The sequence below is a fragment of the Elaeis guineensis genome, chromosome 15, assembly GCF_000442705.2.
Source record: "Elaeis guineensis isolate ETL-2024a chromosome 15, EG11, whole genome shotgun sequence".
Classification (NCBI taxonomy): domain Eukaryota; kingdom Viridiplantae; phylum Streptophyta; class Magnoliopsida; order Arecales; family Arecaceae; genus Elaeis; species Elaeis guineensis.
This window is the reverse complement of record NC_026007.2, coordinates 19460851-19488845: the sequence shown is the minus strand read 5'-3', so window position 1 is coordinate 19488845 and position 27995 is coordinate 19460851.

Below are 27995 nucleotides of genomic sequence, written 5' to 3'. Positions count from 1 at the left end.
GCAACCAACCCAATTAGATTACTTGCTACTTGGATCAAGTATATCTAAATATACCAATTTCAAAATTTAAATTTTGAATTTCAAATTTTAAATTTCAAATTTCAAATTTTAAATTTTAAATTTGAGATTTCAACCAAATTTCAAATTTTGAATTTTCAATCTTTGAATTTTAAATTTTGAATTTCAAATTTTAAATTTTGAATTTCAAATTTTAAATTTCAAATTTGAGATTTCTACCAAATTTCAAATTTCAAATTTTGAATTTCAAATTTGAAATTTCTAACAAATTTCAAATTTCAAATTTTTTTTGAATTTTGAATTTTGAATTTCAAATTTAAACTTATAGATTACACCTTAATCTACGCATGCATATGTATATCATATTCTAGAACCATGCTCTGATACCATTTGTAGCAAAAATTTTGTGCAGGGGCAAAATGGTAATTTTAAAACTTTTTCAAAAATTACTATTTTACAGCAAAATTATTAATTAATCTCATTAATTAATACTAATTAACCCTACACTAGGATCTAAATATGATACAACAGCATGCATTTAAATTTGAAATTCAAATTTGAATCAGTAAACCTTTTACAGTACTGTGTTCAGAACACATCACCTTTTGCGGATAGTCGATCACCGTAATCTGATCACCGTCGGAGGGCTCTGATCATCACGTCATAGCTACACAAATGTTTGGCCTCTGCGGATCATCCACACGAAGCTCCCATCTGATCAGCTCCTCACGAATGCTAGTTCGTGATTTCACCCTTTTGATGGCAGATGTTGATCAAACTCCTTCGATCGATGTGTGCTGACTTCTCGGATGCTCTGGATCATTTGCATAATTGTTTGAGAGGCTGATGGATCTCTCCCTAAAATTTGGTGGACTCACGATACTCGTGGCACACCAATCTCACTTCCCGATCCCTAGGTAGAAACCCTAGGGTACACACCAAAAACCCTGCGCCCAATGTTTTCTCTTTTCTTTCTTTTTCTCTCGAAAGGTTTTGGACCTTCACCTTGCACACCAGCCTTCCTCATGCCCCACTTTCTTTCTCTTAATTTTTTTGCACATGCCCCACCTTTCTTCCATTTTTAAAACAACGTCGAACGTGTCTTATCCGCGTGAGAAGATAAAGACAAGAGGTTACACATTTGAATTCAAATCAAATTTGAATTCAAACAAAAACCAACTTATCCCTATCCTTTTGGGCGTGAGAAGAGAAGGGGCGTGGCTCTTTGTGTGTGAAAAATGTTTCACGAGAAACCTTTTCTCGTGTAAGTAATGTGGCGCACAAAATGGATAAGGATGAAGGGGCAAGTGATAAGTTATCCATTCAAATTCAAACATGCTTTGAATTTGAATGGCTAACTAATTATTTTATCCATCCATATGGCGCACAAATGAGGGCATGGGGAAGGGTTTTGCGTGAGAAAAATTTCACGAGAAGTTTCTTCTCGTGAATTCAAATGGGTGCAAGGAAGTTGGGTGTCGTAGAGAATTTAAAACAAGATGGTTTGATTCAAATTGAGCCAACCTAATCTAAATAGGTTAAGCACAATTAGAATAGATTAAACCCAACATAATTAGGCTTAATTAGGCTCAATAAAATTTTAATTAAATCAGAAATTAACTAAGCCTAACCCCTGATCAAATCAGGGATTAAACCACCTTAGCGATTAGGTCAACATTTAACCTAATCGGGTCAATCCAAACTGAATCCAATTCAATTGGACTTGATCCAAAAATAATTACTCAATCAAATTGAGTTAATTAGCGATCAAATCACTAATTAAACCTCTCATAAATATTGAGTCCAAATCCGATGAGCAATCAGGCATCAGAGACCATCGATATGAAACCCTGATCAAAGAATTCAAATTTCAAATTCAAAATTTGAAATTCAAAATTTTGACCCCAGTATCCAAAATGTGTGAAACTCATGATCAGAGAATTCTAATTCTCAATCATAGAGTTTCAGACAGATAAGACTCATAATCAGCCATCAGATCAGAAAGGAACCTCTAATGTGTGTGACCCCGCAGGTTCGAACCTAAGCCGGTAGCACAAGAACCAATTCCTGTACTAATCGAAGTGACCATCTAGCAATGGTACCCGATGATCGGATAGGTCGAATAATCACAATCGCAATATTCAGAACCTACGTGAATATGGTTACCGTATAATTCATCCCTTTTGACCCCTATGTTTAGGACGACTCAGGATTAAACTGTCAACCCTGATGAGATCATCCGAATCGTGGTCAACTCAATTAGTCCTATGACTCCTCACTAGGACTACCCTGGTCAAAGTTTTGCTAAATTGAAACACGACTGTACACAGCTCCTAAACTGGAGTGGTCAATCCCATCTTGACACACGCACCGACAAGTCAAGTACTTGACTACACCCAGCAGCCTTCTGTCACTGTATTAGAAATTCAGGTAGTCCAGTGCAGTGAGTTGCTTGCAAGTCACCGTGGCGGTCTCAGGTCGGAGGGACATTTATACCCATATCCCATCGGAGCAAATCTTGACAGCAGAAATAGCTCCGGAGTTGGTCACGTTCAGTGCAGATGTACCATTACATCTCACCTGTATGCCATACCAGTGTCTCCACACTCTTTGGTTATGAGGACAACCAACCCATATGGCACACAACGACCTATGCTCGATAAACATTGTCATCCTTGGTAACAACGTATCATTTGGTCGCGAACATGTTTAAGGACTAAGCGACAAATCCTCCTTTGTCGAGTCTAAATAGTCCTAAGGACTTCACCACAACACAGGAGTTCATTAGAAGATGAAATATTTGTGATGAAAAAATATCAAAATAACTTTTATTTATTTATAATTCATGTACTAATACAAAAGGAGCACAACCGTCAACAGGCTGACGATTGGTTTTGGGACACTATTCCCAATATATAGTGGATGTTGGTGACAGTTGGTCTACTATAAGAGCAAGATGTGCATCTAGATGGGATCTATTAATCTTAACGAAAAGAAGTAATCCTATGTGAATTATGAAACTAAGTTCAGAAGTTCTTGGTCAAGACAGTGTGATTGATGAAAAAATTTTTTATAGATATTTATAGTATGAACTTGAGTCGAATAAATCTTACACATGACTGACGATAAGATTTGATGAGTTTTTCATGACCTCCATCAAGTCGAGACTCGTGATAGAGGGACTGTATCATACGTTAACTGCACCTAGAGATTCATCATTTTTATTTTGCTAGGTTGCCCTACATGTTGTTGGTGTCTTAGTGAATTTTGGGGCTGATGAGTATCATATTGATGATCGATGATCCTTGATAGGTAGAGTTGGAATGGTTTCAATCCATTGAAAGGAGTTTCAATGATATTATAATAGAGATTACAATATACCTCACTACCAGATAGAATAGAATCTATGGGATCACACAAAAAGAGACTTTTGATAGATCAGATGGTTGAGTTGTGATTGAGAATCGCAATAGGATTTAATTATCAATTTGATTGATGATCAATTCAATGCAAAAGTTGTAATGTTCAATTTGCTAATGATTAGTGAAATTTTGGAGGATTTAATTTGCAATTGGATTGCAATAGGACTCAATATGATTGAGTTATGGGGTTCAAATCAGATTTAATGAATAAAATTTAATTTGATTTGGGTTTGATGGGATCAAGCTCTATTGGATAATAAATTTGATTGGATCAAGCTCTATTGATTATGAGATGACCTTATATCCAAAAAATCAATCCCTAGTTTGATGGAGTTTAACCTAACTAATTTTCTAATTGGATTAGGACCTAATTGGAGTCTTAATTAAACTAGGACCTAATTAGTTAATTGATTATAACCAACTTCTAAGTTAGTTAGAATTTGGGCCAAGAATTAGTTCGGGATTTGATCAAGAAACTATATTTCTTAGTTTATCTAGGAGTCCTCTTGAAACCCCAAAAACTCTTCATGCCACATCACACCATGCCACCCCTTCTCCCTTTGTTTTTAGCGTGTAATACATCACGCCCCAAAGAGTTAGTTGCCACCCCTGGTTTCTGTGAGATAACTCCATGGTAGTCCCAAGTCCATGTGAAAAAGAAAGCCGCTCCTTATGTTTTCTTACACACCTAAGAAATAGGAGTTTGACTCCTATCCAAAGTCCCTCTTCCATGCCTATTTAAGATGGCTTTTCAATGGTGAAAAATAGTTGGTTGGCTGTTGGTTTTTGACACAGAAATCAGGGGTCCTTGGTGTGAGAGAAAGAGAGGAAGAAGGTCTTCCTTTTGGGGTGAAAAAGAGGGGAATCGTTTCTCCGTCTTGGCATGAGAAAGAGTGAGGAAGATGGTCATCCTCATGGGATGAAAAAGGAAGAAGAGTCTTCCTTCTTATGTGCTAATTTTAGAGAGAAAAGGCTTTTCTTGGAGGCATGAAAAAGGATGAGAGAAAGAGTTCTCTCATGTGTGGAAAAAAAAGAAGAAAGGGTTCTTCTCTAGATCTCTAGCATAGAGATCTTATGCGCAGGTTTTAGGAAGAAAAAAAAAATCTTCTTGTTCTTCATCCTCTTATTCTTCTTCTTCTCTAAAATAGTCTTGAGAGAAAAGAAGAGTTCTTATCAATCGTTAAGATGCGATCTTTGTAAGGGAGCTAGCACCTTGATGAGATCAAAGACTTCTGATCAGATCAAGGCTTTGTGTGGATCTCCATAGAGGTTAGATATTTGTATGACTTCAAAAGGACCGGGAAGACATCCAAGATCATCACTTCACAGGTGAAGATCGACTTGCGATAAAAATTCAAATTTAAAGATGTAAAAGCAAAACAGGTATACGATCTAATCATATGTTTTATTTTTTAGATTAAAAATCAGATTATATAATTTTCTACATATGAACTAGATCTTTAGGTGTCTATATATGATGTATGCATGTTTATAATTAAAAATATTTTAATCAAATATTCAACTGCATTTTGATTTTGAAAAAAATTTAAAATCAACATGCACGAGCATCTTGGAAATCCCAACATGAACCTCTCTAACTGCTATTACATTGTCATAAGTTTCTTGGCAGATGTGTGTACAATTGAGTTTCAGAAACATGGGTTGCCTTATGCTCATATTTTGATATAGTTGCATGATGAGAATAAACCAGTGAATGCAGAGGATATTAATAAGATTATCTCTGCTAAAATTTCTGACGAAGTGACAGATATAAAGTTGTATAAATTGATGAAAAAATACATGATTCATAGACCATGTGGTAAAACAAATGTGAAGTCCCCATGCATGAAGAATAGAAGTTGCTCTAAACACTTTTCAAAGAAATTCATTGAAAAGACAATAACTGATGAAGAAGGCTATCCTTTATACAGAATAAAGAATGATAGAAGGATTGTTGTAAAAAAGAAAGTTGCTTTGGACAATTATTTTGTGGTTTCTTACAATCCTTCTCTACTACTCAAATATAAAGCTCATATAAATATTAAATTATGTAAAATAGATTAATTAAGTATTTGTTCAAATATGTGAACAAAGATCATGACAGGATGACTGCAACATTCTTTCAATCTTAAAGCAATGATAACTGTCAATAGATTTGTGATGAGATAAAGATATATTATAATTGCAAATATCTTTCAATGTGTGAGGCCATTTGGAGAATTTTATATTTTGATATCCATTATAGAGATCCTTCTATGATGAGATTGTCCTTCCATCTTTCAGATGAACAAATAGTGATCTTTAAAGATAATGAGCCATTACAAAATATTTTAAACTAGCCTTCCGCTAAAAAATTAATATTTTTAACTTGGTTTAAGGCAAACAAGTAGTATTCTAAAGCCAAGAATCTAACATATGCAGAGTTCTCTCAAAAATTTATATATAAAAAAAATCTATTCAAATAGAAATCTAAAAAGCAAGGCTTTGCTATTGGCCGAATCTTGCATGTGCCTCCAAGAAGGGTAGAAGATTATTATTTGTGGCTATTATTGAACATCCAAAGGGGTTGTACATGTTATAAAGATATTAGAATAGTTGATCATGTTGTTTACCTAACTTTCAAGGATGCATGCTATGCATTAGAATTATTGGATGATGATAAGGAATACATTGATGGCATCAAGGAAGCAAACTGATGGGCAAGTGCAGCTTATCTTAGAAGGTGGTTTGCTGTTTTATTAATACCAAATTATTTGAGTAGACTTGAGCATGTTTGAAAAAGTTGCTGGACTGATTTAGCTAAAGATATTCTATATAATCAAAGAAAACGTCATAATGATCTAGGTATAAAATTTTTATCTGAAATTTACTCCTATATCAGTTACTTTAATAAAAAAACTATGTTATTTTATATAGTAGAAAATACTTTACTTTTTATCTATATGTTGAGCCATTATGCTGATTTATTTTTTTTCTTTTTATTTTCTTATTATTATTATAATTACTCTTTTAGATGTTAAGGTTTCCATTACATCTTAAAGAAGGTAATTTGAGTTGTTATGTAATTCATGCTTATGATCTGTTAGATCTTATTTTACTAAGTACAGTGGAAACTACTTTACATAATATCTATTTATTATAACTTTACACTAATTTTTTTATTTCTTTGATTATTTTAGATTTAGTTTTATCTGATGATAGTTTAAAAAATCATGCTCTATTGAAAATTGAAGAAATCCTTCAAAGCAATGGAAAAAGTCTCAAGAATTTTAGTTCAATGCCAATTCCTATCGGTATGAGTAACACTGATAAAAAAAAATAGATTGATTCTTGATGAGCTCAATTATGATAGATTTCAAATGGTTGAAGAACTTAATCAGTATCTAACATCTATTACCCTTGAACAAAAGAATGTTTATGATACTATCATGGATTTTGTGACAAATAACAAAGGTGGACTATTCTTTTTTTATGGTCATGGTGGCACAAGAAAGATATTTATTTAAAAAATTTTATTTATAGCAATCCGTTTAAGAGGAGAGATTGTAATCAATGTTGCATCCGATGAAAATGAAAATTATTTCTCTTCGGATAGCCTAGGTTGCATCTAAAAATTTTCTATTAATCTATATGAACAAGGATCAAATCTTTACCTGATTAGCAGCAGGAATTAGAGATCAAATCTTTAAAAATCTGAAATAATCCTTCGCAGAGGTTTGGATGTGCAGACCCTCTATTTCATATACACGCTAGACGCTACGAGAAAGCGAGATGAACTTCGATCTTCACAATCCAATCAAATGAGGGAGGAGATGTGCTGGTGTGACATCTCACACCAGTAAGTGGGACACCCAAGGAGGGCCCATGCTAAGGGAGGAGGGGCGACACCAAAGGAGAGAGGCCAAGGAGAAGAAGGGCTCCTTTCTTCTCACACCTCTCTCTCTTTCTCTCTCCTCTCAGTCTGATTTATTTTCTATGCATCCATAGGTAGAGATCCTCTCTATTTATAGATGAATCTCATAACCCAATAAATATAGAACTCCTAACTCAAACATACTTTGAATCAGTTCAATACTCATGAAAGAAGAAATCCTATATGAGATAGAATTGCCATCACATATCACAATCAAATTGCACCCAATCCCTCACCCATATGGGATGCCCACAATGAGGAAGCTTTCAGGTGTTGGTCGGCCCATAAGAGAAGAAAATCATAATGCAAGAAAGATTTCTCATATCTCATCCAAAACGGATCCGATTCGAGTCCAATTCAAAGCTGGTTCGAAATAATTTCGAAAGAATGTCAATCCCAAACTCTTTAGGACTTTTATACCAAGTCTAACTTGAATTTTTGGATCCAATTAAGTTTAATTAATTTAGATCTAATCTAAAATTAATTAACATTTAAATCCAATCTTTCATATGCTTCATGGATCATAGATCAAAAACTGTTCATCTTTGGGATCGAACCTAAACCTCATGTATAGTGCTAGCTAGACATAGTCAACTCTTCAATCTCGTTCAACCCATAACTTAATTCTCAATCAAGTTAGCTTATATGTTCAATCAAATCAAGTACTTTCAAATTAGACATATAAATATAGGCCAATCCTTTTCTACGGTATCTAACTTGTATGTGTGACTCCATAGGTTCAAATACTAAGCCAGTAGCACAGGAACCGATTCTTATACTAATCGAGATACCATCTAGCAATGATTTTTAATATCCAGATAGGTCGAATTATCGTAAAAAAATATTTCAGAATCCATGCATATGGTTACCACATAATTCATCTTTTTGATCCTGAATGCTTTAGGATGGTCTTAGGTTAACTGTCAACTAAGATTGCTTCATCCACATTGTATTTCAACCTTTCAAATCCATCTCATGGATTACCCTGATAAGATTTTACTAAATTAAAATACAGCAATACATCAACTCCGATAATTCAGAGGGATCAATCCTATCTTGATCCACACATAGACTTCGTAAGTACTTGACTGTATTCAGTAGCCTTCCATCACTGCATTAGAAATCCAAATAGTTTGACACCAAAGCACAGTGAGTTACTTGCAAGTCACTATGACGATCTCAGATTTGAAGGATACTTATAACCATATACTTCACGAGCAACTCTTGACAGTAGAATACTCAGCAGGTGAGTCATCTATTCAGTGATGATGTACTCCTATATCTCACATGTATACCATACCAGTATCACCACACTCATTGGTTAAGAGGACAACCAACTCATATGGCACACAACGACTTTCACTTGATAAATGTCATTATCCTGTAATGACGTATCATTTGATCGCGAACATGTTTAAGAACTATACGATAAATCCTTTCTTTATCGTACACTAACATAGTTCTAAGGACTTCATCACAGTACAAGAGTTTAAGGAAGATGTAACTTTGCGATGAAAAATATCATAATAACTATTATTTATTTATCAATAATTCATATATAAAGATGAAATTAATTGTCACACGATTGATTTTAGGATACAATTTTCAACAACTCCCACTTGGACTAAAGCCAATCGGGACAATATCTTATACCTATCTTCCATTTGAGTAATCAAACTCTTTGATCCTGAGAGCTTTAGTAAAGGGGTTGGCTAAGTTTTTTTTCCTTCGATCTTCTGAAGCTCGATGTCATCTCGATTCATGATTTCTCACACCAAGTGATAATGACGCAGAACATGCTTGGTGCGATAGTGCGACTTTGATTCTTTCGCTTGAGCTATGGCACTGGAGTTGTTATAGTATAGTAGGATAGGACCATTAATGGAAGGTATAATTTTCAACTCGGTGATAAACTTTCACAACCACACCACCTCCTTTGTAGCATCCGATGTAGCATTGTATTCCACTTCGCATGCAGAATCGGCCATAGTATGTTCTTTGAAACTCTTCCAGCAAACAGCTCCTCCATTTAAGATAAATACGTAGCCCGACACACTTCTCTGTCATCACAATCTGATTGAAAATTGAAATCAGTATATTCCACAAGTTTCAAGTTAGTATCTTTATAGATAAGTTATTGGTCTGTAGTATTTCTCAAATACTTTAGAATTACTTTCACAATCTTCCAATACTTCTTATCTGGATCAGACTGGTACCTACTCACTATCCTTAGTGAATGGACTACATCCAGCCTCATACACATCATAGCGTACATGATAGATCTCACTGCTAAAGCATATAGTATTCTACTTATACACTTTCTCTCCTCAGGAGTTGTTGGGTAATCCTTCTTGAAAAGAGTAATTTCATAATCTATCGGAAGATAGTTTTTTTTAGAATTATCCATGTTGAACCGCTTCAACAAGGTATTAATGTATATGGATTGAGATAATTTAAGCTATTTTCTAGATCTAACCCTATAGATCTTCATCCCTAGGATGTAGGATGCTTCTCCCAAGTCTTTCATAGAGAACTATGATGATAACCACAGCTTCAGACTCTGCAAAATCGAGATGTCATTTTTTAATAACAGTATGTCATTCACATATAGCACAAGGAAGATGACTACAGAATCAAAAGTCCACTTATAGATGCAAGGTTCTTCTCCATTTCTAACGAAGCCATACGTTTTGATCACCTTATCAAAATGTATGTTTCAACTCCTAGACATCTACTTAAGTCCATAAATAGACCTATTCAGCTTGCATACTTTCGACTTATTTGTGGATGTGAACCCTTCAGATTGTATAATATACACCCCTTCTTCTAGCTCTCCATTAAGGAAAGTGGTTTTGACATCCATCTGTCAGATCTTATAATCTAAGTGTGCAATGATAGCAAGCATAATCCGGATGGACTTAAGCACTACCACAGGAGAGAACGTCTCGTCATAGTCAATACCATAACATTGACGATAACCCTTGGCAACTAGACGGGCTTTATAGGTTCCTATCTTCCTGTCCGCTCCTCTTTTTCTCTTAAAAATCTATTTACACCCTATAGATTTTATCCCTTCAGATGGATCAACTAGTGTCCATACACCATTGATCTCCAAGGACTCTATCGTGGACTTCATGGCCTCAAGCCATTTATGAGAGTCGAGCCTTTGCATGGCCTCCATATAGGTGATTGGATGCTCATCGTTTTCATCAAGTTCAATGGGATTACCATCCTGAATCAAAAAATTGTAGTATCTGTCCGACTGACATGGTACTCTATCAGAACTCCTTAATGATGCATCTACTAGCTTCAAATTCGATTCACCAATCAAATCCAATTCTGTGTGTGTCGGTCTTTCCACCTTATAAATTTTATCAAGTTTAATTTTACAGATATTAGCTCCTTCACTAAGGAACTTCTTTTCCAAAAAGACTATCTGACTGCTGACAAATACCTTTTATTTTGCAGCGAGGCAGAAGTAGTACCTTTTAATTTTTTTTGGGTATCCTACGAACAAGCATCTATAAGACTTAAGTCCAAGCTTATCTATCTTTAAATGCTTGACATAAGCTGGACACTCCCAAATCCTAAGATGTGAAAGCATCGGCTTACACCCAGTCCACATCTCATATGAAGTTTTATTAACAGACTTGCTCGATACCTTATTTAAAATGTAGCAGACAGTTTCTAGAGCATATCTTCAAAAGAAGATTGGTAGACTCGCAAAGCCCATCATGGATCAGATCATGTCTAATAAGGTTTGATTTTTTCTTTCAGATACTCCATTATATTATGGTGTTCTAAGAGAAATCCATTGTGAGAGAATCCCATTCTCTTCCAGATATGTCAGAAACTTACTGGTGATGTATTCACCTCCTCGATCTTAGTCTATTTTTCTACTTCAGTATAGAATCGTTTGAATATTTCAAATAATTTTGACTTATACTTCATAAGATAGACATATCCATATCTCGATAGGTTGTCTGTAAACGTAATAAAGTAGTAGTATCCTCCTTTGGCACTTATGTTCATAGGTCTGCATATATCAGTATATATTAGACCTAGGATATCGTTGGCTCTTTCATTTTTTTTCTTAAAAGGTAACTTAGTCATCTTACCAAGTAGACATGATTCGCAGGTTAGCAATGATTCATAATCATCCATCTCAAGAACACATTCCTTGATCAATCTGTCCATCCTATTCTTGTTCACATGACCAAGCCTACAATGTCAAAGGTAGGATTCACTGACATTATATAATTTAGGATATTTGCTGGCTGTGTACATTATACTAATATGCCATGATATTATGTATATATCATGTTTTAATTATCCATGCATAATTACAGTATCATTCATAATGATATCACAAAAATTATCCTTTATTATAAACTTGCAACCAAGTTTGACCAAAAGGCCTATAGAGATGACATTCATCATAAAGGAGGGATAATAATGACAATCATCTAACATAACACTACTGGACTCGAAGACAAGCTAAAAAATTCTCAAGGTCAGAACTGGAATAAAACTTCCATCTCCAACATTAAGGAACCGCTCATTCTCTCTAAACTTCCTACTTACTTCTAGTCCTTACAATGAATTACATATATTAATTGAACTTTCGGTATCCAATACCCAGGTAGTAGTATCACAAATAGAGAAATTATAATGAGTTATCATATAAGTACCTTATAAAGCAACCACTTGCTTCTTTCTCTTATTCTTAGAACTATTTGGGTCAAGATCGACTATATAAACAAGATAATTCTCCTTCCAATGATCCAACTTCTTACAGAAGAAGCATTCTACCTGGCTCTTATCAACTTTTGATATTTTGCTCTGTTTAGGATCGACGGTATGGGATTTTTGTACCTTCTTCTTCTTTCTTCTTTTAAAGGATCAACATCCTGCAGATGAACCTCTCACTAAATTTACTGACTCCTTCTGAAGCTGGTGATCCTTCTCAAAAGTCTGCAGTAATCTTAGCAAATTATGGTAGTTCATCTTAGGCTTCGTCATTCTATAATGACTGAGAAAAGATTGGTAGAATTTCGATAGCGAATTGAGAATAGCATCCTTGCCTAATTGTTCATGCAACAGAAAGCCAAGTTTGCTAAAATGTTCAATCTACTCAATTATGTATAATACATGATCGATGACTGAAGCCCCCTCTTGCATACAGGCATTGAACACTATGCAAAAGATTTTGTGTCTCTCTGCATTCTCAGAGATACCAAAGGACATATTCAATATTTGAATGATCTCCTCTAGCTACGCATCTTCGAACTTACGATTAAGTTTATCGTTCATAGTTGCCCTCATCATACAACGCACAATCGTGCAGTCATTGAGCCACTTCATGTATGTGTCTCTCACGGTATGAGGAGTGTTGGCTATAGGTTCTTCATGTGCCTCATCCGTAATGACATATAAAGTCCTCTCGTGCTCCAAGATGATTTTTTTTTGATACCAGCTATCGAAGTTGGGTCCGATGAGCTTGTTGCTATCCAACAGCGAATGGAGGGATAGTGTATTGGTCATAACTGAAAGAAAAATATAAGCCTATTAGTATATGAATTATTTTTTAATCCTGAAGATATAGACTTTAGTGTAAAGATCTTCGCACTATTTAACAAATTGGTAGCCTCTACCTCCAACTCAAGGAATAATACTAATTCCTTAGTGGGTACTAGAATCCACACAGACTGCATTCAGGTCCAAATGTGGCTCGATCAATCCTAGTGCATCCATGGATAGGTTCATAATCAATTATTTTTTCAAACAACTTCTAGTAATTAGGTTTTGCCCTAGGCATCCCTTCAGCAGGCATGTGGTGCCTTCACTGAAAATTTTGGTTAGGTCCAACCATTAACATGATAACATCAAGTGCATCCAATAAATAGATGTTTAGGTCAGAGTGTGTTTCGATCAACCTGAGCATTGATCTGGAAGCACATCATGATGGTCATACGATGAATGATAATTTCAATATGTAATAGACACCAGACGTATAGCGCCTTCAATATCTATTTAGAATATTGGACTCATTATTACGCACCTTAATGGGAGGCTATGACCAAGTTATCTCATAACTCTATCATTTTATGGATCTAATAATTTAGAAGATTTGATTTCATTGACTTGAGAACTAGAGAAGAAGATGACCTGCAAGCTGCAAATCCTCCCACTGACTTCACCAAGTCATATAGAGGTTTAAACATAAGTTGGTCTAAAGACACCTAAATCAATCACACTGATTCATCTTAATGGTATGGGTCTGCACGAATCGACTAGTGACTTAATCAAAACATAATCTATCATGTTGGTCAGTTAAGTGAGATTAGTGGGAGAGATGTGCCCTTAATTCATCGTAGACGCATCTACGTGAATAGCTTCTAATTAAAAGTCATTTGATCGAATCTGCCATACTTATCTTAGATACCAACTGGTTAATTAATTTCGATTTAATCCACCAAAAGATTCGGACTCAACTATGGAGCCATGATCATGGTCCTTTTATTAGGGTCAAATATATAGACTTGATCAAACTTCAACTATTGAGATTGATTTAGAAAAATTCTGACATAATCTAATTTAATATTTGATTAGATTTAACTAATTTCTTTACTTGATCCATATGTATTTCTAACCCTAGATCTAACCCATTAGAAGGATCTGATTTAAGCTACCCATTGATTTATATGGTATCTTAATGATCTTTAATTTTCAAATCTAGATCATTCAAAGCTTAATTCAAAATTAAGTGTGTGAAACATGTATTTTAGTCTATAAAACTAATCTACCAGGGTCTCAGGTGAAGCATACCATATATTTCAATTTATAAAAATAAATTTCATAGTATGTTTAATAATTAAACATACATAGGTATGATCTAAATTTCATATATACATCTCATGCATCATGATAATTTTTAGATCAATATCGATTATAGCTTATGTAACATGCTATTCAGATCTAAAATAATTATATTTATAAATTTTATCTTATTATAATAAATTATAAATTATTTTAGATCTAATCTAAATATATTTATAATCAAAATAATTTATAAGAATCTATTCACTTTTTTTCTTCATAAAATCGGATCACAATGACAACCTTATACGTCATAAGAGAACCCATCGACTAGGCAAAAGAAAGATTAATCTCTTCAATCTCTTATGATCGGATGGTCTGGTGATCTCATTAATCCGAGTACTAGGCTACTAAGATCTGAAATCTAATTTTATATATAATTATATTAATATATAATTATTGATAAAATTATTTTATATCATGAACATGTCCTTGATCTTATCAATTATATTCTTTATCTAATCTAATTAGATTTGATGCATTATATACATTATATCATATCTAAAATACATCTTATACTAATTATAAAATATTAATTTTAGATTTGATATTATATAAAAAATTAATAAGATGCAAATATGAATATATAAGGAATAAATTTGACAAAATCTATTTTCGTATAGTACTAAATTTTGATTGGATTCAGATCTAAATATCCATCGAAATAGATCCAATTCAGATATAAAATAAATCCCACTTCTTAATGAAAATAATAACATTAAAATTTTATTAAAATAAATTTTAATTCACGTTGTTATTCCATCAAAAATTCTGCAATAGTAAAATTCTGTTATAACAAACTTATAACAATCTTAATCAACAATTGATTAGGCTCATCTAATAAAATCAAAAATTTTATATAAATAGATTTAAATTAAATTTAATATCTAATATTAAATTTTAATTATACACAATATGTAAATAATCTAAAAAAATTCAGATATACATGCATGTATTTCAGCCCTGCTCTGATACCAACTGAAGGGAAGAGAAATTATTTTCCTTAGATAGACCAGATTGCATCTAAAATTTTTTTATTAATCTATATGAATAAGGATCAAATTTTTATCTGATTAGTAGTAGAACTAGAGATCAAATCTTTAAAAATCTAAAAAAATCTTTTATGGAGGTCTGAATGTGCAAACCCTCTACTTCGCATACACGCTAGATGCTGCAGGAAAGCGGGATGAACTCTGATTTTTACAATTCAATCAAATGAGAGAGGAGATATGTTGGTGTGACACCTCACACCAGCAAGTGGGACACCCAAGGAGGTCCCACGCCAAGGGAGGAGGGGTGGCACCAAAGGGGAGAGGCCAAGGAGAAGAAGAAGAGCTCCTCTCTTCACACACCTCTCTCTCTTTCTCTCTTCTCTCAATCTGATTTATTTTCTATGCATCCATAGGTAGAGACCTTCTCTATTTATAGATAAATTCTATGACCCAATAAGTATAGGACTCCTAACTCAAACATACTTTGAATCAGTCTAATGCTCATAAAAGGACTCCTACATGAGATAAAATTGCCATCACATATGATAACCAAATTGCACCTAATCTCTTACCCATATAGGATGCCCACAATGAGGAAGCTCTCAGGTATTGGTCGGCCCATAAGAGAAGAAAATCTCAGTACAAGAAGGATTTCTCATATCTCATCCAAAATGAATTTGATTCGAATCCAATTCGAAGCTGGTTCGAAATAATTTCAAAAGACTGTCAATCCTAAACTCTTTAAGACTTTTGTACCAAGTCTAACTTAAATTTTTAGATCCAATTAAGTCTAATTAATTCAGATCTAATTTAAAATTAATTAACACTTAAATTCAATCTTTCGTATGCTCCATGGATTATAGATCAGAAACTGTTCATCCCCGAGATCGAACCTGAATCTCATGTGTAGTGCTAGCTAGACATAGTCAACTCTTCAATCCTATTTGACTCATAACTTAATTCTTAATCAAGTTAGCTTATATGTTCAATCAAGTCAAACACTTTCAAATTGGATATATAAATATAGGCCAATACCTTTCTACGGTGTCTGACTTATGTGTGTGATATCATAGGTTCAAATACTAAGTCGGTAGCACAGGAATAAATTTTTGTACTAATCGAGATACTATCTAGCAATAATTTTTGATGTCCAGATAGATCAAATTATCATAAAAGAATATTTCAAAACCCATGCATATAGTTACTGCATAATTCATCCTTTTGATTCTCGAATACTTTAGGATGGTCTCAGATTAACTGTCAATCGAGATTGCTTCATCCACATTGTATTTTAACTTTTTAAATCTATCTCATAGATTATCCTAATCAAGATTTTACTAAATTGAAATACAGCGATACATCAATTCCAATAATCTGAAGGGGTCAATCCAATCTTGATCCACACACAAACTTCGTAAGTACTTGACTGTACCCAATAGCCTTCCATCACTGCATTAAAAATTTAGATAGTCCAGCATCAAAGTATAATGAGTTGCTTGCAAGTCACTATGGTGATCTCAAGTCTGAAGGAGACTTATATCCAAGTGCTTTGCGAGCAGCTCTTGACAGCAAAATGCTCAGCAGGTGAGTCACCTGTTTCATGATGATGTACTCTTATATCTCACCTATATGCCATACCAGTATCACCATACTCCTTGGTTAAGAGGCCAGACAACCAACCCATATGGCACACAACGACCTCCACTCAATAAACGCCATCATCCTATAATGACGTATTATTTAGTCGCAAATATGTTTAAGAACTATACGATAAATCTTCTCTTTATCATACACTAATATAGTTCTAAGGACTTCATCACAATACAAGAGTTCAAGAAAGATATAATTTTGTGATGAAAAAATATCAAAATAACTATTATTTATTTATCAATAATTTATATATAAAGATGAACTCAATCGTCACACTATTAGTTTTAGAACATAATTCCCAACAACATCAAGTGAAATTACCTCTTTATTGCTTCCTGGAGGGAGAACTGCCCACTTAAGATTTTCAATTCTATTAGTCATTAAGAAAAATTTAACTTGCAATGTAAAGCAAGCAAGTCCCCAAGCAGAATCGATCATTAAAGCAAAGCTAATAATTTGGGATGAGACTTCGATGGTGCATAGGTATTATTTTGAAACTTTGGATAGAACCCTAAGAGATATCTTTAAGTCGACTGAACTTTTTGGTGGTAAGATTTTTGGATGAGATTTCAGATAAATCCTATCTGTTATTCCAAAAGGGTCTAGACAAGACATTGTTCATGCAATCATTAATTCTTCTCCTTTGTGAAAGTTCTGTAAGCTTTTGTGTTTAATTAAGAACACGAGACTTCAATCAGGTTCATCTTCCTCTGATGTTAAAGAGATAAGAAAATTCTCAAAATAGATTCTAAGCATTGAAAATGATGAGGCTAGAGAACCTAATGACGGTGAAGAAAAAGTTGAAATTCTTGATGATATGCTTATTCATAATTCAGAAGATTCATTTACAGAACTTGTGGAATTTTCTTATCCAGGCATATTGATGAATATCTCAAAAAAAGATTTTTTCCAAGAAAGAGCTATACTTATTCCAACTTTTGAAAGTGTTGAGTTTGTAAATAACTATTTGATGTCATTAATTTTTGATGAAGAGAAGGAATATTTGAGTTCTGATGGCATGTGCAAAGAATTCTCAAATTCAGACATGAATGCAAAAATTTATTCATCAAAATTCCTCAATACTATTACATGTTCAGGACTTACAAATCATAAGTTAAGATTTAAAGTTGGTGTGCCAGTGATGCTCCTTAGAAATACTAATCACACTAGAGGATTATGCAATAGGACAAGACTGCAGATAACTAGATTGGATAACCACATCATTGAAGCCAAAGTGCTTTCTGGTAAAAACTTAGGGACATTGTATGAAGGAATCATATCTAGAGTTTCAGGGTGAGATCTTGAAACTTTTTCAAGATCAAGCAGTGGAAGACTAAAATAAATTAAAATTTATCTTATAAAATCAGAGAATCTCTAAATTTAAGATCCTATTACATGATTATTACATGATATTAAATCAAAAATTAAAATATAAAGAGCAAGAACTACATGTTGTCATATCAACATATTTCTATACTACATCTAATGTATGTAAAATATAATAGATCAGATCTATTATCTTGTAAGTTAGATGTTCTAACTTTGCTGATCCGAACTTGAGGATGATGTTGCGAGCCGCACATGCATTCGGCCTCTAAGAGTCATCCACACGAGCCCACGAATCACGATCAGAAGTCCTGATCCAAGAAATCAGCACAGTATGCTAGTACTATACTGATCCTTCTTCGATGGTCGATCAGATACCTCGTTCTTCTTGATTTGGACTCTTCCAAAGATGAGAAGTAGGAGAAGGAGTTTTAGATGTGAGACACTCTCAGAAAACTCACAGATGGAGGAAGGAAAGAGATGAACTCAGCAACCCTAGAAGAAGACCCTCTTCTTCTTCTCTTTGCTCTAACCCAGACACTTAGTTTTGTGTCTATTATATCTCCACACCCCAACTTGTTCAATAACTTTTTCAAATTTGGTTTCTTAAACCAAATCAAACCAAAACCAAATCAACTCAATTCAAATAGGTCTTAACCCAATTAAGAATCTAATTTAATCAGATTAAACTAGATTTAAATCTGATTTAATTTTTTAATCAAATTAGAAATTAGATTATCCCAAGTCCTAATTGAACTAGGACTATTTTTTCCTTGCACTTGGTTTATCTAATAAACTAATTGGACTTGATCCAATCAAGCTCAAACCAAATCTAATTAAATCATATTCAATTAGACTTAATCTTAGCCCATTGTCTTAATCAAATTAAGTCAATTAATAATCAAATTGCTAATCGATCCTCCTGCAATACTTGTATCAGGTTAAATGTCAATCGTATTGATCGTTTAACCCTAAAATGATTCTTAATCGTTGATCAACCATCCGATCGGATCATGAACTCTAATGTGTGTGACCTTATAGGTCCGAACCTAAGTCAGTAGTACAGAAATAAATTTTTGACCAATCGAAATGACCATCTAGCAATGGTACCCGATGGTCGGATAGGTCGAATGTGTAGAACAACATCCTTAGAATCCATACGGATATAGTTTCCATATAATTCATCTCCTTGACCAAAATGCTCATAGGACACCTCAGAGCTCAACTGTCAACTCTGATCAGGTTGTCCACATTGTATTTTAAAATATCAAATTCATCTGATGGATTATTTTGGTCAAGATTTTGCTAAATTGAAATACAGCAACTCATTATTCTCCAACTCTTGGAGTGGTCAATCTCATCTTGATCACACTCTGACTTCGCAAGTACTTGACTGTGCCCAGAAGCCTTCCATCATTGAATTAAAAATTTAGTTAGTCCAATACCAAAGCACAGTGAGTTGCTTGCAAGTCATTGAGGTGATCTCAGGTCTAAGGGACACTTATATCTATATCCCATCAGAGACATTCTCGACAGCAGAATGCTTTGGAGTTGGTCATGCTCAATGACGATGTACCCTTATATCTCACCTGTATGCCATACCAGTGTCTCCACACTCCTTGGTTAAGAGGATAACTAACCCATATGGCCTATAGCGACCTATGCTCGATAGAAGCTGTCGTCCTTATTAACAGCCTGTCATTTGGTCGTAAACAGTTTTAAGGACTAATCAATAAATCCTCTCTTTATCAAACCTAAATAGTCCTAAAGACTTCATCACAACAATGGAGTTCATTAGAAGATGAAAACTTATGATGAAAATACCAAAAATATATTTTATTTATTAATAAATCAATTACAATATAAGATTGCTCAACCGTCAACAGATTTACGATTGACTTTTGAGACATATTTTTCAACAACTCCCACTTGTCCTAAAGCCACTCAGCACAATATCTAATACCCATCTTCAACTTGTAGTTGTCGAACTCCTTTATCGCCAGGGCTTTAGTGAAGGGGTCGGTCAAATTTTTTTTTCCGTTGATCTTCTGAAGGTTGACGTTACCTCGATCCACGATCTTTCGGACCAGGTGGAAGCAACACAAAATGTGCTTCGTTCGCTGGTGTGCTTTGGGTTCCTTCGCCTGAGCTATGGCACCAGTGCTGTCGCAGTAGAGTAGGACCAGACCATCGAGGGAGGGTGCTACTCCGAGCTCGATGATGAATTTTTTCAGCCAAACAACTTCCTTCACGGCATTCGATACTGCGATGTACTCTACCTCACAAATAGAGTCTGCCACAGTATGCTGCTTGAAACTCTTCCAGCAGATGGCTCCACCATTTAGAGTAAAGATATAACCTGACATTCTTCTACTGTCATCATGGTCAGATTGAAAGCTGGAGTCTGTGAACCCCACAAGTTTCAGATCTGACTCGCCATAAACCAACCATTGGTCTTTAGTATTTCTCAAATACTTAAGAATGACTTTAATCACTTTCCAATGATTTTCTCTAGGATCAGATTGGTATCTACTCACTACTCCTAGTGAGTATGTCACATCTGGACTTGTACATGTCATGACGTACATGATAGATCTCACGGTTGAAGCATATGGGACTCTAGTCATATGCTCTCTCTCTTCAGGAGTTATCGGACAATCCTTCTTAGAGAGAGAAATTCCATGGTCTATCGATAGATAGCCCTTCTTGGAATTCTCCATGCTGAATCTCTTCAGCACAGTGTCTATATACGTGGACTGGGATAACCCAAGCATCCTTTTAGATCTATCCCTATAGATTTTTATCCCTAGGATGTAAGATGCTTCACCCAAGTCTTTCATGGAGAACTGTGATGACAACCAAACTTTTATTTCCTGTAGTGCAGGGATGTCATTTTCGATTAAGAGAATGTCATCCACGTACAAGACAAGGAATACCACAACTGGACCATTTATCCATTTATAGATGTAGGGCTCTTCTCCATTCTTGACGAAGCCATACATTTTGATCACCTTATCGAAATGCATGTTCCAACTCCGAGAAGCTTGCTTCAATCCATAAATGGATCTCTGAAGCTTGCACACATTGGACTCATTTGTGGATGTAAACTCCTCAGATTGTATCATATACACCTCTTCGGTCAGCTCTCCATTCAGAAAAGCTATCTTTACATCCATCTGCCAGATCTCATAATCCAGATGGACAGCTATTGCAAGCATTATCTAAATGAATTTGAGCATTGCTATAGGGGAGAACGTTTCGTTATAGTCAATACCATAATGTTGATGATACCCCTTGACAACCAGATGGATTTTATAGGTCTTTATCTTTTCGTCTACGCCCCTCTTCCTTTTGAAGATCCATTTACACCCAATGGGTTTAACCCCTTCAGGTGGGTCAATCAATGTCCATACATCGTTGACCTTCATGGACTCCATTTTGGATTTCATGGTTTCAAGTCATTTCTCGAAATCAAGTCTCTGCATTGCATCCATATAGGTGATCGGATCCTCATCGTTCTCATCGAGTTCGATGGGATCACCGTTCCAGATCAAAAAATCGTAGTATCTGTCCAGTTGATGCGGTACTCTCCTGGATCGCCTTAATGATGCAGATACATTGGGCTCCAGATCTGATCTAATCAAATCCGACTCAGGTTCAGCTATTGGTGTCGGTCCTTCTACCTGTTGAACTTCATCAAGTTCAACCTTAGAGGTAACAGTTCCTTCACCAAGAAACTTCTTTTCTAAAAAGGTTACCTTAAGGCTGACGAACACCTTTTGTTCATCAGCATGATAGAAAAAATATCCTTTGATCTCTTTGAAGTACCCTATGAATGTACATTTGTCAGACCTTGGTCCAAGTTTATCTGTAACTAACCTTTGACATAGGTCGGGCACCCCCAGACCCTAAGGTGTGAAAGTGCTGGCTTATGCCCTGTCCATATCTCATATGGAGTCTTAATTACAGACTTACTTGAAACTTTATTTAGCAGATAACAGGTCGATTCGAGTGCATATTCCTAGAAGGATATCGGCAAGCTGGCAAAATCCATCATGGATCGGACCATGTCTAACAGAGTTCGATTTCTCCTTTTAGACACACCATTATGCTGTGGTGTTCTTGGAGAAGTCCATTGAGAGAGAATCTCATTCTCTCCTAGATATGTGAGAAACTCACCAGAAAGGTATTCCTCTCCTTGGTTAGATCGAAGAGTTTTAATACTTTTTTCAGTTTATTTTTCTACTTCACTTCGGAATCATTTGAACATTTCAAATGAACCTGACTTATGTTTCTTCAGATAGATATATCCATATCTAGATAGATCATCCATGAAAGTGATGAAGTAGAAATATCCACCTCGAGCACTTGTGTTCATAAGCCTGCATACATCATTATGTACTAGGCCCAAGAGCTAAGTAGCTCTCTCACTTTTTTCAGTAAAAGGTGACTTGGTCATTTTACCAAGAAGACAGAATTCACAGATTGAAAGTGATTCATAATCACTGACTTTGAGGATTTCCTCTTGAGTCAACTTATTTATCTTGTTCTTGTTTATATGATCTAGCCTACAGTGCTAAAAGTAGATATCTGATACACTATCTAATCTAGGGTGCTTGCCAGTAGAATAGATTACGTTAACAGGTTGTGATAACATATACACACCATTGTTCAAATATCCATAAAAAATAGTAACACCATTCATAATGATATTACAAACTTATTTTTTTATTGAAATTTCATAATCATTTTTGGCCAGAAGGCCTACAGAAATAATATTTAAAAAGAAACTGAGACAGAAATGATAATCATTAAGAACAATGGTATAGGACTCAAATACAAGTTTCAAGATTCATAATGCTAGAACTGGAACTGATCTTCCATCTCTAACATTCAGGAACCTCTCATCTTGCTCGAATCTCCTACTGACCTGCAACCCCTGCAACGAATTGCAAATATGGTAAGGGCTACCGGTATCCAATACTCAGTCAGTTATATCACAAATAGAGAAATTGCAAGGAGTTATCATATAAATACCTTGCCCAGCAACAGCTTGCTTCTTTCTCTACCTGTTCAGGTCTAGAGAAGCAATGTACTGAGGACAGTTTCTCTTCCAGTGTCCTCGCTTCTTGAAAAAGAAGCATTCAGCTTGACTCTTATCGGGCTTGATCTTTCTGATCTGGCCCTGCACTGATGTCCCAGCCTAAACTTGCACCTTCTTCACTTTCTTCTTCTTGTTCTTCTTTCCTTTCTCAAAGGGTCGAGAACTAGAAGACAAACCTCCCACTAAGTTCACCGACTCTTTGTGGAGTTGGTGATCCTTCTCAAAGTTCTGAAGTAACCCAAGTAACCCGTGGTAGTTTACTTCAGGCTTTGTCATTCTATAATGAGTGAGGAATGGGAGATAAGACTTGGACAGCGAGTTCAGTATTGCGTCTTTCCCAAGCTGCTCATGCAAGAAAAAACCAAGCTTGCTCAAATGCTCCATCAGCTCGATCATGTACAAAAGATGATCAGTGAGAGAGGCACCATTTCGTATTTTGGCGTTGAAGATGGCACAACTAGTCTTGTGCCTCTCCACATCATCGGGTGTGCCAAAGGCATCCTCTAACACTTGAAGCATGTCCTTTGGCTAAGCCATCTCAAATCTGCGACTGAACTCGTTGCTCATGGTAGCCAGCATGATGTAGCTCACCGTGATCCGATCACTCAGCCACTTTTGGTAAGTGTCTCTGACTGTTCCACGTGCATTGACAGCTGGCTCCTCAAGTGCAGGATCCGTTATCACATATAGGATCCATTCATGCTAGACCACTTAGCCAAGAATCAAGTCTATTTGGTTCTCGTTAAAGACATGGACTTGACCAACTACAACTATTGTAATTGATCTAGAGAATCCTTGACCTAATCTAAGACAACAATTGATTAGATTTAATCAATTCTCTAATTAAGTCCATCTTTAATCTAACCTTAGGTCTAACCCAATTAATGGACCTAATTCTCACTAACCCATTAACCCAATGTATTATGGTTTGCGTCTTAGGTTCTTCAATTCACAATCCTAGAACCTAATCAAACAACTTTTTAATTCTCAATTAAGTTTTGGGCTGAGGGTTGGGGTTTGGCTTTTCGAAAATAATTTTTATATTTGTAAAATATTTTTACAACATAATTCTACCAACCAAGTTACATGTTTGATTCATAATCAAAATGCAAGTGAAATAAGCATGAAACTATTTTAAATCTAATTTAAATAGGTTCATGTAATTAAAACAATTTCAACTTTAAACTGCGTAAATTTTTCAGACAAATATATGATGGTTCTTTGCGTGGAAATTATTAACAAAGAGATTTTATTTTAGATTTAAATATCTTTTAAATCTAATAAATCATAAATTTAATCTAGATCATATCTAACAAATTTATGATTAAAGATAGATCTACACAAACTAAGACAACCTTTGCACTGTAAGGGATAAACCTTACAGCAGGACAACCTACAGTTCGTGATTGATCTAAAAATTTTAATTTTAAATTTAACAATCAGATTATAAATTATATCTAATCTAAGAAATAATCTAAGCATATATAAATAATCATGTAATAAACAACCTATGCTCTGATACCAATTGAAGGAACCAGATCTAGGATTTCAGGGTTAGATCTTGAAACTTTTTCAAGATCAGATAGTAGAAGACTAAAATAAATTAAAATTTATTTTATAAAATTAGAGAATCTCTAGATCTAAGATTTTATTACATAATTATTATATAATATTAAATCAAAAATTAAAATATAAAGAGCAAGAACTACATGTTGATCATATCAATATGTTTCTATACTACATCTAATGTATGTAAAATATAATAGATCAGATCTATTACCTTGCAAGTTAGACATTCTAACTTTACTGATCCAGGCTTGAGGATGATGTTGCGAGCCGTACATGCATCCGACCTCTAAGAGTCGTCCACACGAGCCTACGAATCATGATCAGAAGTTCTGGTCCATGAAATCAGTACAGTATGCTAGTACTGTGCTGATCCTTCTTCGATGGTCGATTAGATGCCTCTTTCTTCTTGATTTGGACTCTTCCAAAGATGAGAAGTAGGAGAAGGAGTTTTAGATGTGAGACACTCTCAAAAAACTCACAGATGGAAAAAGAAAATAGGTGAACTCAGCAATCCTAGAAGAAGACCCTCTTCTTTTTCTCTTTGCTCTAACCCAGACACTTAGTTTTGTATCTATTATATCTCCATGCCCCAACACTCTTTCTCTTTGATTTTTACACACCCCAAAGGTCTCTCAATGCTCTATATTTCACAAAAATCTCAAGAAGAAATTCATCTTAAATAATGAGATATGAAGAATCTTTATCTAGGTCAAATACCTAGTCAAGGAAAATCCAAACAGGGCAAGATAAGGGGTGCCCAACTCATGGGCGCCCCCTCTTTCCTTTTCTGTCATGGACCACCAGCAAAGGGCATACAAGATGTGCCATAAAAGTCACAAAAATCTCATAAAAAATTTGGATAAAATCAATGCTATAAGAAAAGAGTTTTGGTTTCCTAAAATTCTATCTCATAGAATTTGAAATCCAAACTAATTCCTACTTTGACTTGGTCCACAACCACATTCCATGTAAGAGAGAAAAAGTGAAAAGCTTTGGGCATGTGTGAAGGCCTAGGAGAGAAGATTTTGTCGCATAAAATAAGAGAGAGTGGGCGTGGGGGGCTAAGGTGGCGTAAGGTGGAATCCTAGTCTTACTAGGATTCAATCTATGACTTGTTCAAATTTGGTTTCTCAGATCAAATCAAACCAAAATCAAATCAACTCAATTAAAATAGGTCTTAACTCAATTAAAAACTTAATTTAATCAGATTAAATTAGATTTAAATCTGATTTAATTTTTTAATCGAATTAGAAATTAGGTTGATCCAAGTCCTAATTGAACTAGGACTAGTTTTTTCTTGCACTTGGTTTATCCAATAAACTAATTAGAATTGATCCAATCAAGCCCAAACTAAATTTAATTAAATTATATTCAATTATACTTAATCTCAACCCATTGGCTTAATCAAATTAAATCAATTAGCAATTGATTGCTAATCGATCCTCCTGCAACACTTACACTAGGTTAAATGTCAATCGTATTGATCGTTTTACCCTAGAACGATTCTTAATCATTGATCAACCATTCGATTAGATCATGAACTCTAATGTGTGTGATCTCATAGGTCCGAACCTAAGTCGGTAGTATAAAAATAAATTTTTATACCAATCGAAGTGACCATCTAGCAATCGACGGTCGGATAGGTCGAATGTGTAGAACAACATCCTTAGAACCCATGCAGATATAGTTTCCATATAATTCATTCTCTTGACCAAAATGCTCATAGGACACCTCAGAGTTCAACTGTTAACTCTGATCAGGTAGTTCACATTGTATTTTAAAATATCAAATCCATCTGATGGATTACCCTGACCAAGATTTTGCTAAATTGAAATACAGCGACTCATTCTTCTTCAACTCTGGAAGTGGTCAATCCCATCTTGATCACACTCTGACTTTGTAAGTATTTGACTGTGCCCAGAAGCCTTCCGTCACTGAATTAAAAATTCAGTTAGTTCAGTACCAAAGCACAGTGAGTTGCTTGCAAGTCACTGAGGCGATCTCAGGTCTAAGGGATACTTATTCCTATATCCCATCAGAGACATTCTCGATAGCAGAATACTCTGGAGTTGATCATATTCAATGATGATGTACCCTTACATCTCACTTGTATGCCATACCAGTGTCTCCACACTCCTTGGTTAAGAGAACAACCAACCCATATGGCCTACAGCGACCTATACTCGATAGAAGCTGTCGTCCTTATTAACAGCCTATCATCTGGTCATGAACAATTTTAAGGACTAATCGATAAATCCTCTCTTTATCGAACCTAAATAGTCCTAAGGACTTCATCACAACAATGGAGTTCATTAGAAAATAAAAACTTATGATGGAAATGTCAAAAATATATTTTATTTATTAACAAATCAATTATAATACAAGATTACTCAACCGTCAACAGGTTGATGATTGACTTTTGGAACATATTTTCCAACATTGTATTCATTCCTCGAATGACTTTGGTTCCATCCAATTCTAGTTTGTCTATTAAGTTTTAGAGAATACAATTTTCTTTGACCATTTCTTTTACAATGATCATCAATAAAATTTAAGGCCAAACTCTTTCCCATATTGGATTATATCTTCCAAAGTCAATATTTAGTCATGGCTAGCTATATGTAGTAGTAACCAGGGTTAAAAACAAAAATGGTCTCAAATATTCATAAGTTCAAATGATGCTGAATCATCTAACACAACTCGCAATGTTGTGTACAAGAAAGTTTTTCAAAAATTAAGATAGATATGAGTGAATAATTCATCCATGAATTGTTTACATATTGATTCATAATATAATATCAATTCTTTGATAATATTTGCAGGACCTTATATTATTTTGCCTATTAGTATCTAATGAAGCAATTTTTGTGTTGTAGACTTTTATTGAGAAATTCAAGTTATTAAATTTAATTTGATTCTTGATTAAACCATTAAACAAAGTACTATCTTAAATAAGTGTTATCATATTTATTGTTTATCTTGGTTGCAACAAGTACTATTTGGATTATTTGATAGATTAATCAAGTATAAGAATATTCAGACTATATGAAATTATGTTTCATCAATAGAACTTTAAATTTGCAATTAAATACTATACACAAGTAGATTTACTGCTATACTAT